We start from the raw sequence: 11,495 nt of genomic DNA, 5'->3' as shown, positions 1-11,495 counted from the left end.
AGAGGGCACACACGTGATGATTTCATTTTCCTTTGATAAGCAGCTACTGTTCATGCTTTATCTTTAGAGCTTTTCCGTGGAGAATTTTCTTTTCAATTCTTTATCTTACTCGTTACAATTCCAGTTTATATTATTGTTCACGCTCTCTTGCATTGAAATGTTATTCAACTCACACGATGCTCACGGTGATTTTTACTATTCCAAAAGCAAAAATTTCTTTTCTTGTAATGAAACGGTGATTCAATTTTCAATTGCTTCGGAGTGGTGATTTAAGCGGTGTTTTCCTTTTCAACTGCAATATGTTTTCTTTCTTTATTAGTTTAAGTGTTGCATTTCATTTTATTCCAAGCTGCAATGTTCATTTCGTTATTAGTCAAACGTTCTTTCTATTATTACCAGTACATTTTAATTAGTTCACACATCGTGTTTTAGGAATCTTCAGTTCACTGCCTTCGTTCACTTTAATTAGTTTACTGTGTTCGTTCACTATGTTTTCTATTCTTTTCGGCTTCTTTATCTTTCTGCATTTCCAATTTCCTCACTTGCTTTAGAGACCGTTTGGTATCAATGTAGAACCGTTCGGTCATCTGTAGGACCGTTTGGTTTTCCTGCTTTGTTCATTTATTTCAATTTTTCCAATTGTGTTCGATTGTATTTAATTTCCCAGTTTTAATTTAATTTATTTCCAATCACAAGAACACTTTCAAAACCCCCCCCCCCCCACTACGTGTTGATCTGAGACTGAACCGCAATATTGGTCCTTGTGAGACGACCTAGGAGTCACTTCCTAGTACTGTACTGCATTCTTTTATGCACAATTTTTGTGGGAGGCGCGACACTCTCAACAAATAGCATTCAATCAATAAAAACTCTGGAGCTTAAAACCTCACAAATAGGCTCATTCACATTTGACATACACATCCTGCTTAATCTCACAATCACAATCATAATATCCTGCATTTGTTCACAAAGCTTGTGAATCACCTGTATAAGCATTTAATGTGCACATTTATCTCAACATCAATCAATCAATAATTATCATCAAGCATTACTTATCACACAATCACAGTCAATAGCAAACCATCATAACAAACCAGGTTTCCAATAGAGTACATCAACCTTAATCTAAAACAAAAGTAAATAAGTTCAGAACACTTAACCAACAAAAGCATAAGTTCATGATAGCATTCATCAGTAAATGCTATCTCAGCTCCTCATCAATCTGAGCTGTCCTCTGTATCTTCCTTTTCTTCCTCATCTTCATCATCTTCAAATGCATCATCATCATCAGCTTCATCTTCTTCCATCTCCCTAACTGAAGCTTCAGCTGCTTCAGCTCCTCCTCCTTGCACCGTGATGAGTCGTTATTTCTTGAATTATATTTAGTTTATTGCACTTAAATAAACCAGGGAATTGTGTTTAATTGTTTGTTATTTCCCCGTTTTCCGAATTCCGCTTAATTTGGTCGGAAATTTGTAATTGTGCTAATTTGGATTTTCTGAGCTGATTAAGTGCATTTTTGAAATGCAGGAAAATTTCGGAAATACATTTTGGGACATCAGGAAGATTGCCAAATAAATTCAAGACTCTCCAGACAAACATTTTTGAATTAACTAAATTGTAATTCAGTAGTTTAGAATTTTTGTATCAACTTTTATATTTTGGGTCAATTTTTGGTAAATTAGATTAGACCCAAAAATTAAAAGTTAATGACTTGGCACCCTAGGGTTTTTGTGTGTGGACCCTACCCTTATTAAAGAGGGACACACGGCCCTTGTTCCAGCCGCCACTCACCCTGTGTCTCGACCCCTTTAGTTTTGGGGGACTATTGTAGTTTAGAGGAAAAAAAGAAAAAATGCTTCTGAGGGGGCTGGACGTGTGATGAGTAGCCGCCACCCTCACGGAACTTGAACTGGTTTTATTGAAAATGAAAGCTTTTGCTGCTGGAGTTCTCTGCAGAAAAGAAAACAATTTGGTTGGAGAGCAAGGGAGGAGAATTGCGTTAGCTGCTATTGATGCAAGAACTTCTGGTGGAATCTCTGTCAGCACAATGTGGAATGGAGCTTAGCTTGAATAGGTTCTATTGTATCTTGAACAAAAAAAAAAAAAACAATCATCTTATTATTATTCTACATGTTGGATAGCTTTGTTCAATTGCTGTTACCGTTTTCTTCCTATGCCATTTCTACTTTGCCTTGCATTTAATGTTTAGTTTATTCCTTGCATCTTTACTATTCAATAAGCTTTGTCTTTGCACGGTTACATCCAAAAAAAAAATTGCTGCAATGGAAAGAATATAATATTTGTCAATTTGCTTTAAAGAAAGACTAGGTCTTTGGTTTTGCTTGAAGTGTAGTACGGTGACGAGACAGGGAGTGGTCATGGAAAAGCACATTTCATTCTATTAAAATTAGAAAAAGATGGTCTAGGAGTGTCACACGCCGTGATGGATTAAAAATTGTAGGTGGAGATTAGATTGGAGTAGGTGTCACGGTTTTGGGGGGAAGAAGTACTTTTATATTCCATTTATTTCTCATGATGCAGCACGTAATGGGTAGAGCTTCAATTGTTTATTTTATCTCTTTCTTAGTGATGTACCAGCTGCAACGTGGTGGTAGTTGCCACTTGGAAGAAGTTCAATTGTTGGGTAAAAAGAAATGCTGAACGGAGATTAAGGGAAGAGATTAATATTTTATTCCATTTCTTTGAGCCAAGCACATTTCTTTTACGGCTGATTTCTCTCAACAAAGAAGCTTACATTTTTTTTAGGAGAAGATCATAACCATCACGCTGGCTGTACTGCACACGGCTTACTCACAAAATTTCTTTTCTTTTCTTCCTTTCTTAGCATGGACCGAGACACATTATTCATTAAGCATTTATTTCTTTTTAATCATTAGTACTCTGATGAATAATATTTCTAGTAAGTGTTTTCTTTTGCATTGTTGATCATCATTTTTCGGCTTAAGTAACTGAGTGTTTCAAATTTGAATTAAAGTTTATTAGCTAAGTGTGTTTCTTTATTTTCACTGTAGTGAGCATTTTAATTATTAGCCAAACTTTGTTTCTTTTATTCCCGAGACTTTGTGCTTCAATTGGTCAGCATTCTTGTTTCTTTTAATTTAAATTCCAAGTGCATTTCATTCTTAATTTAGTCCTTTCCGAATCACAAAAACACAATCAAAACCCCCCCACTACGTGTTAGATCTGAGACTGAACCACATTTGGTCCTTGTGAGACGACCTAGGAGTCACTTCCTAGTCTATACTGCATTCTTTTATGCACAACTTTTGTGAGAGGTGCGACCATCTCATCAAAATGGCGCCGTTGCCGGGGACCAACGGTTCGGTCTTAGGTTTTTGTTGTGTTTGTGTGTGTTGTGTTTTGTCTTGTATGTTTGAGTGTGTGTGATTTGTTTGATTAGGTTGTTTTGTGTGTTCAAAATTTTTGTGATATCGTTTCATGATTTTAGGGTGTTGTGACTTAGTGCATGACTAGGGGAAATCCTGGGCCTATACCACCCTTTGATCCTGAGATTGATAGAACTTTTCATAGGTTAGCTAGGCATTCTAGAAATTTATCTTTAGAGTCTGTTTTTGAGTCTGTTCCATTGGATACTGTGCATCCCACTGCTGAGTACTTTGTGCATACTGCATCTACTGCATCTGTTGCATCTGCACGTGATTCTGATTCTGATTCTGTTGTTTTTCACACTGAGAACAATATGGCACAACCTCCACCTCGTGGGAGGACCTTTAGGGAGATGGCTGCACCTGATTTCGATATCGAAAGCTTGTGCATCCAATATCCTGATGAGGACGTTCCATTTGTTCTCAAGACTGGACTGATCCATTTGTTGCCCAAGTTTCACGGTCTTGCAGGTGAGAGTCCTCATAAGCATTTGAAGGAATTCCACATTGTCTGTTCTAGTATGAAACCACATGATGTTCCTGAAGAGCACCTCTTCTTGAAGGCATTCCCTCATTCATTGGAAAATGTTGCTAAGGATTGGTTGTATGGTTTGGCGCCTAGATCCGTCACTAGCTGGGATGATCTGAAGAGGCTGTTCTTAGATAAATTTTTTCCAGCAGCCCGGACCACAGCTATCAGAAAAGACATAACTGGGATTAGGCAGCTTGGTGGAGAGAACTTATATGAGTATTGGGAGAGATTCAAGACACTTTGTGCTAGTTGTCCCCACCATCAGATACCTGAGCATCTCCTTGTCCAGTATTTCTATGAGGGTTTGAACAACATGGACTGTGGTATGATTGATGCTGCCAGTGGTGGAGCTATTGGAGACACCACACCTGCTGAGGCCAGGCAATTGATTGAGAAGATGGCCTCCAACTCCCAGCAGTTTAGCACCAGGAATGATACCATTGTGGTGAGGGGCGTACATGATGTTGTTGCCCAGTCTTTATCAGCTGTTGAAAGCAAGTTGGAAGGAAAGATTGACTCTCTCACGAAGTTGGTGACACAGTTGACTACCAACCAGAGATCTGCAGCTCCATCTGCATCTGTTGCACGGCTATGTGCTATTTGTCCTTCCAGTGACCACTATACAGATGCTTGTCCTTCTTTGCAGCAATCTGTTGCCTCTGATGCGCCTCAGGCTTATGCTACGAACATCTACAACAATAGGCAGCAACAACAGCAAAATCATGACTTATCCAGCAACAGGTACAACCCAGGGTGGAGGAATCACCCCAATCTGAGATGGAACAATGCGCCACAACATCAACAGCAGGCACTACCTTTCCAGAATGCTGGAGCACCTAACAGATATGTGCCTCCACCTATGCAACAACACCAGAGGCAACAACAACAGCAAGAGGCACCTGCCCAACCAGCTGCCCACCCTTCCACTTCGTCTGAACCTTCATTGGAAGAGTTAGTGAGACAGATGACTATGCAAAACCTGCAGTTTCAGAAAGATAACATGCAATTTCAGCAGGAGACTAGAGCTTCCATACAGAGTCTCACTAACCAGATGGGTCAGATGGCTACTCAGATAAACCAGGCGCAGTCTCAGAATTCGGATAAGTTACCATCCCAGACTGTGCAGAACCCAAGGAATATGAGTGCTATAACCCTTAGATCAGGGAAGCAGATTTTTGTGCCTTCAGAGCCCACTTCTACACCTACACCCATGCCTGCTACTTGTCCTAGAAAGAACGACCATGACGGTCCGAGCAAGGCATTTGAGGTGGGTGAATCTTCTTCTCCAGCCGGTGGTTCTTCTTCAGGTGGATCTTCTCCCTCTTCCACCACCACCACTGCCGCACCTTCTCCATTGGTTGACCGACCTATCCCTCTACCATTCCCTTCACGGGCACTTCCTAGCAAAAAGATGGAAGATGTGGATAAGGAAATTCTGGAGACCTTCAGGAAGGTAGAGGTGAACATACCTCTACTTGATGCCATCAAGCAGATACCGAAGTATGCCAAATTCTTGAAGGAGCTGTGCACACACAAGAGGAAGATGAAGGGAAATGAGAGGATAAGCATGGGAAGGAATGTATCTGCGCTTATTGGTAAGTCGGTCCCGCACATCCCTGAAAAGTGCAAGGACCCAGGTATATTTTGCATTCCTTGTGTGATTGGAAACAATAAATTTGAAAATGCCATGCTTGATTTGGGTGCTTCTGTTAATGTCATGCCTTTATCTATATATGCATCTTTGTCTCTGGGTCCTTTGCAAACCACGGGTGTGGTCATTCAGTTGGCTAATAGGAGTGTTACCCACCCAGCAGGTTTCATAGAGGATGTCTTGGTTAGGGTTGGTGAATTGATTTTTCCTGCTGACTTTTATGTTTTGGAAATGGAGGAGGGATTCTCTCATGGATCCGCTCCCATTATCTTAGGCAGGCCATTTTTGAAAACTGCCCGAACGAAGATTGATGTGTATGCTGGAACTTTGTCTATGGAATTTGCTGATATTGTTGTTCATTTTAATATCCTTGATGCAATGAAATTTCCAGCTGAGGACCATTCTCTGTTTAGGATCGATACATTGGATGACATTATTGATAGATATGTTGTTGATGATTTTGATTCTTTGCATAAGAAAGAGCATTCTTTTCTATCTTCTCTACATACATGCATTGAATCTGAATTTGAGAATGAGGTTGATTTTGAAGAGAATTTTGATATCCATGATGTTGATGATGTTTTTGATATGGATGATGTTGATAATGTAATTGTCATGGATATGGATTTGGAGCGTGATGAGATAGGTGTTCCGCCTTTACCTGTGAATTCTTTGGAGTCAGAATGCACTAACCACTTTGTAGGAAGTACAAATGAATCTGACTTGCAGGCACCTACTCTTGAGTTGAAACAGCTCCCAGATAACCTCAAGTACGTGTACTTGGAGGATGATGAGAAGAAACCGGTGATCATTTCCACCTCCCTTGATTCTGTTCAAGAGGAGAAGTTGCTTGGTGTGTTGAGGAAGCACAAGAAGGCCATTGGTTGGAGTTTGGCTGACATACCTGGTATTAGCCCATCCACATGCATGCATAGAATTCTTTTGGAAGATGGGGCAAGGCCAGTGAGACAGCCACAAAGAAGGCAAAACCCCGTGATCATGGACGTCATCAAGAAGGAGGTGACCAAGCTTTTGCAAGCTGGGATCATCTACCCTATTTCAGACAGTCAGTGGGTTAGCCCCATCCATGTTGTGCCCAAGAAAACTGGCCTCACTGTGGTGAAGAATGAGAGGGATGAGCTTATCCCAGCTAGAGTGCAGAACAGTTGGAGAGTCTGCATTGACTATAGGAGGCTCAACCAAGCAACCAGGAAGGATCATTTCCCCCTGCCATTCATTGATCAGATGCTGGAGCGCCTGGCAGGTAAATCTCATTATTGTTTTCTTGATGGTTTTTCTGGTTACTTTCAAATAAATATTGCGCCTTGATGGACAAATTTGTAAGCACTAAAATATGATGTCACAAACTTGTTTCACAATCGGCAAGTATGACCGAATCGTTCAAGTAATAAAACTTGGTAAGACCAAGTATCGTTCTTCCCAAAGGACTCACGGCCTAGTTTAGTTATGTGGTTTCTTGATTAACTAAGACTTACAAACGAAATATTTGGGTTTAAAATGCAAGACAGAAAATAAACATGTATGCATGAATTTTGATCAATGGCAAAGACAAAAGATAAACACTTTCAATGGAATATATGAATGAATATGTTGTTGGGGGTCAATTTCATCTCATCCACTCTCATATATTTTAGGAATTCATCATTCAAATCATCATTGTTAATGCCACTCACTAATGTACCATTCTAGATGGCTTCTCCCTAATCAAATAGTTCATACAATTCCTAGCATTCCTAATGATTAGTTCATTACCGCAGGAGCTTAAGGCAACCAATATAATATTGTCAGTATAATATTGGGAGAAATTCCCCGGATCTAGACTTCCCCGTACGTGTCCGTATCGACAAAACCAATAATCATGCATTAGAATGAGTTAAACAATGCAAGCATTGAGCAAAGAGGAAAAACCCTAACTAATGATGAAAGAAAGCATATGTCTTAATTCAAAGATGTACTCAACAGATTCCATATATGAGAGCTTCAAGAGATTACATTGATTCCCCAACAAACATACAAGGTTTAGTTCACCATATTCATGGTGAACCTAGATGAATAACAATGAAAGTATGAAAGAATAAACCCAATAAAGGTGAAGAGGTAGCCTGAGCATCCAAGATCCTCCTTCAAAGGGGTGAAAGAGAGAGTGTTTGCCTCGTTTCTGCCAAAGATACTAACTAAAGGACGTGCAAGCCCTTAAATACTAATCTAGAGTTACAAAAGATTATAAAAGTCCAAGCCCAAAAAGTGCCGCTCAGCGCCATTTACCGCTCAGCGGTGGTTACGCGTCTTCTTTCTTCCCCTCAGCGGCCATTTTGCCCCTCAGCGGTTCCAACGTCACCTCTTGAGTGCCGCTCAGCGGTAGTTTGCCGCTGAGCGGTGCCTTCGACTTCTCCTTTTTGCACTCTTTCTTGTCTTTTCTAATGTCCTCTCTCTCATTCTTCACTTCTTTCACCAAATTCACCTCAAAACCTGCACAAAAACACTCAAATCAAGCATAAACCTGTCCAGCTCTCTTATTTCTGAAAATATAAACAAAATGCATGATTTCAAGCTAGTTTCTAAGTCTAAAGGTTGCTTTTAGTATCACTTTTAAGCATGAAAATAACAGTTTTTCAACTGTTATCACAACCCCAAACTTAAAACTTTGCTTGTCCTCAAGCAAACAAAATGTAACTCCATCTCCAACCAATTCATATGATGGTTCACTCATTCAAAATCCTCTTATCAAGATAAGTAATAACTTCACTCAAACTTATGACCAAGAGTTAATTCAAGATGTGCACATGCTTTAGTGTTCACAAAGTCATTTAAGTTCCAACAAATGCTATTTTTCATGAATGATCAATCAATTAAGCATGGATGTTAATGTGCTTATGGAATCTTTCCTCACTAGGTAAAGTGTTTCACTCAACACACAAGTGTATAAGAGGTAAAGTGTTTCACTCATTCACTCCACTATCACAATGTCACATGAATCAACTTTGCCTTTCATTTAACCACAATCAAATACATTCACAAGCATGCATCATCACAAGGACTTTTCAATGGCTTATAATGTGGCTGGGCTAACAAGAAAATTGGTTTTTCTGGATCACAAAATCCTTGAGTTAAGAGAATCATAACAACACAATCTTCTTATTCATTCCCAACTTTCTTTTGCCTTTGCTTTTGCATTTGCATTGAGCTTTGCTTCTTTTTCTTTTCTTTTCTTTGCATATTCTTACTTTTTAGCTGTTAGCTCAATGCTTTTTCCTTTTTCATGTTTCCCCAATAACCCCAAACTTGAACATTTAACAATACCACACAAGATCTTCTACTTAACTCAAGGTAAAGATTTTCAATCAAGGGTGTTCAGTGTATATTTAAGGCTAAGGGTTCAAAGGATAGAACACAACGTGTTCTCTTTTAGAAGGCTAACTTTATGAATCTGGCCAATAAAAAGGGTTTCAAAAACACGGCCTTTGATCATATGATGCAAAACAAGCAATTGATTCAATCATAGAAAACCTGGGCAAAGTCATTCATGCTTTCAAAGTAATAGCATTCAACAATAACAACTCTGGAGCTCAAAACCTCACATATAAGCTCATTCACATTTGACATGCACATCCTGCTTAATTTCACAATCACAATCATGATATTATGCATTTGTTCACAAAACTTGTGAATCACCTGTATAAGCATTTTAATGTGCACATCATCTCAACATCAATCAATCAATAAGCATCATCAAGCATTACTTATCACACAATCACAGTTAATAGCAAACCATCATAACAAACCAGGTGTTCAATAGAGTACATCAAACCCTAATCTAAAAACAAAAACAAAAACAACTTACAAACTACTGGGTTGCCTCCCAGTAAGCGCTTGTTTAACGTCCCGAGCCTGACCCAAACTTTCAAGGATCCACCAACAACATCATGGTGGACAATTGTTGCACCTCTCCCCCTAGATAGGGCTTGAGACGTTGACCATTTACCACCCAACTTCTCTGCGGATCATCAGATGGATTAAAGATTTCAATTGCTCCATGCGGATGCACTTCTTTTATCACAAATGGTCCTGTCCATTTTGACTTCAGCTTCCCAGGAAATATCTTCAATCTTGAATTGAACAATAATACCTGTTGTCCTGGATTGAAAACTCTATTCACCAACTTCCTGTCATGATAAAATTTCATTTTGTCTTTGTAAGCCTTGGATGAATCATATGCATGTAAGCGCATTTCTTCAAGCTCCAAAATCTGCCGTCTGCGGGTGCATTGAGTGTCATAAGGATCAAAATTCAAGAATTTCAAAGCCCATAATGCTCTATGCTCCAGTTCAACTGGCAAATGGCATGGTTTCCCATAGACTAGTTGAAATGGTGATAATCCCATAGACGTCTTCATTGCTGTCCTATAAGCCCAAAGAGCATCATCCAATTTGAGAGACCAATCCTTTCTGGATGAAGTCACAGTCTTTTCCAGGATTCTTTTTATCTCCCTGTTAGACACCTCAGCTTGGCCATTGGTTTGTGGATGATAAGGTGCGGCTACCTTATGCTTTACTCCATAGTGTTTGAGTACTTTCTCTAGCTGATAATTGCAAAAATGAGATCCTCCATCACTGATCAACACTCTTGGAGTGCCAAAACGTGAGAATATCTGCCTCTTCAGGAATTTAATTACCGTGCTAGCATCATTTTTAGGACAAGCCAATGCTTCCACCCATTTACTCACATAATCCACTGCTACCAGAATATATTCATTGTTGAAAGATGGAGGGAAGGGTCCAACAAAGTCAATACCCCAACAATCAAAGACCTCAACCTCTAAAATACCTTGTAAAGGCATCTCATGACGTTTAGTGATTGTCCCTGCTCTTTGACATTTGTCACAATTCCTAGCATGATTATGAGCATCCTTAAATAAAGTCGGCCAATAGAATCCTGATTGAAGGACTTTTGCTGCTGTTCTTTCTCCATTAAAATGTCCTCCATAAGGTGAATCATGACAATGCCAGAGAATTCCTTCTGCTTCTTCGTTTGTAACACATCTCCTTAGAAGATTATCCGCTCCAATTTTGAACAAATACGGATCATCCCATACAAACTGCTTGGCATCATGTAGAAATTTCTTTCTCTGTTGCCAAGTTAAATCTTCTGGCATGACTCTTGCAGCTTTGAAATTGGCCATATCAGCAAACCAGGGCCTCTGCTGAATATACATGAGTGATTCATCTGAAAAAGATTCCCAGATTGCAGACTCCTTGCTAGTGACCTCATTGTTGACTAACCGTGACAAATGATCAGCAATTAAGTTCTCACTTCCTTTCTTATCACGGATTTCTACATCAAATTCTTGTAATAGTAGTACCCATCTAATCAGACGTGGCTTAGAATCTGGTTTTGTCAACAAATATTTGATAGCTGCATGATCTGTATAGACAATCACCTTAGACCCAATAAGATAGGGTCTAAATTTCTCTAGAGCGTATACAATGGCAAGAAACTCTTTCTCTGTAGTAGCATAATTCAATTGAGCATCATTCAGCACCTTGCTAGCATAATAGATTGGATGAAACTTTTGTTCCTTCCTTTGGCCGAGAACAACTCCCAATGCATAATCACTTGCATCACACATTAATTCAAAATTTTGATTCCAATCTGGTGCTACAATTACTGGAGCTGACACTAGCTTCTTCTTCAATATATCAAAAGCTTTCAGACAATCTTCATTCATCACAAAAGGCGCATCCTTCATCAAAAGATTACTCAATGGTTTAGCAATTTTTGAGAAATCTTTGATGAATCTTCTATAGAACCCAGCATGACCAAGAAAACTCCTAATCCCCCTTACATCTGTTGGGGGAGGCAGTTTCTCAATGACTTCTACTTT

General features: G+C 39.3%; 1 pseudogene; it reads left to right on the top strand.

The window, feature by feature from the left end:
• The first annotated feature begins 3,433 nt into the window (after positions 1–3,433).
• On the top strand, positions 3,434–7,058 carry LOC148203689 (uncharacterized; annotated as a pseudogene).
• The last annotated feature ends 4,437 nt before the right edge of the window (positions 7,059–11,495 follow it).

Source organism: Vigna umbellata, chromosome 2 (assembly GCF_029865625.1).
Source record: "Vigna umbellata cultivar VRB3 chromosome 2, Vumbellata_1.0, whole genome shotgun sequence".
Classification (NCBI taxonomy): Eukaryota; Viridiplantae; Streptophyta; class Magnoliopsida; order Fabales; family Fabaceae; genus Vigna; species Vigna umbellata.
This window is presented reverse-complemented; position numbering and strand designations above follow the sequence as displayed.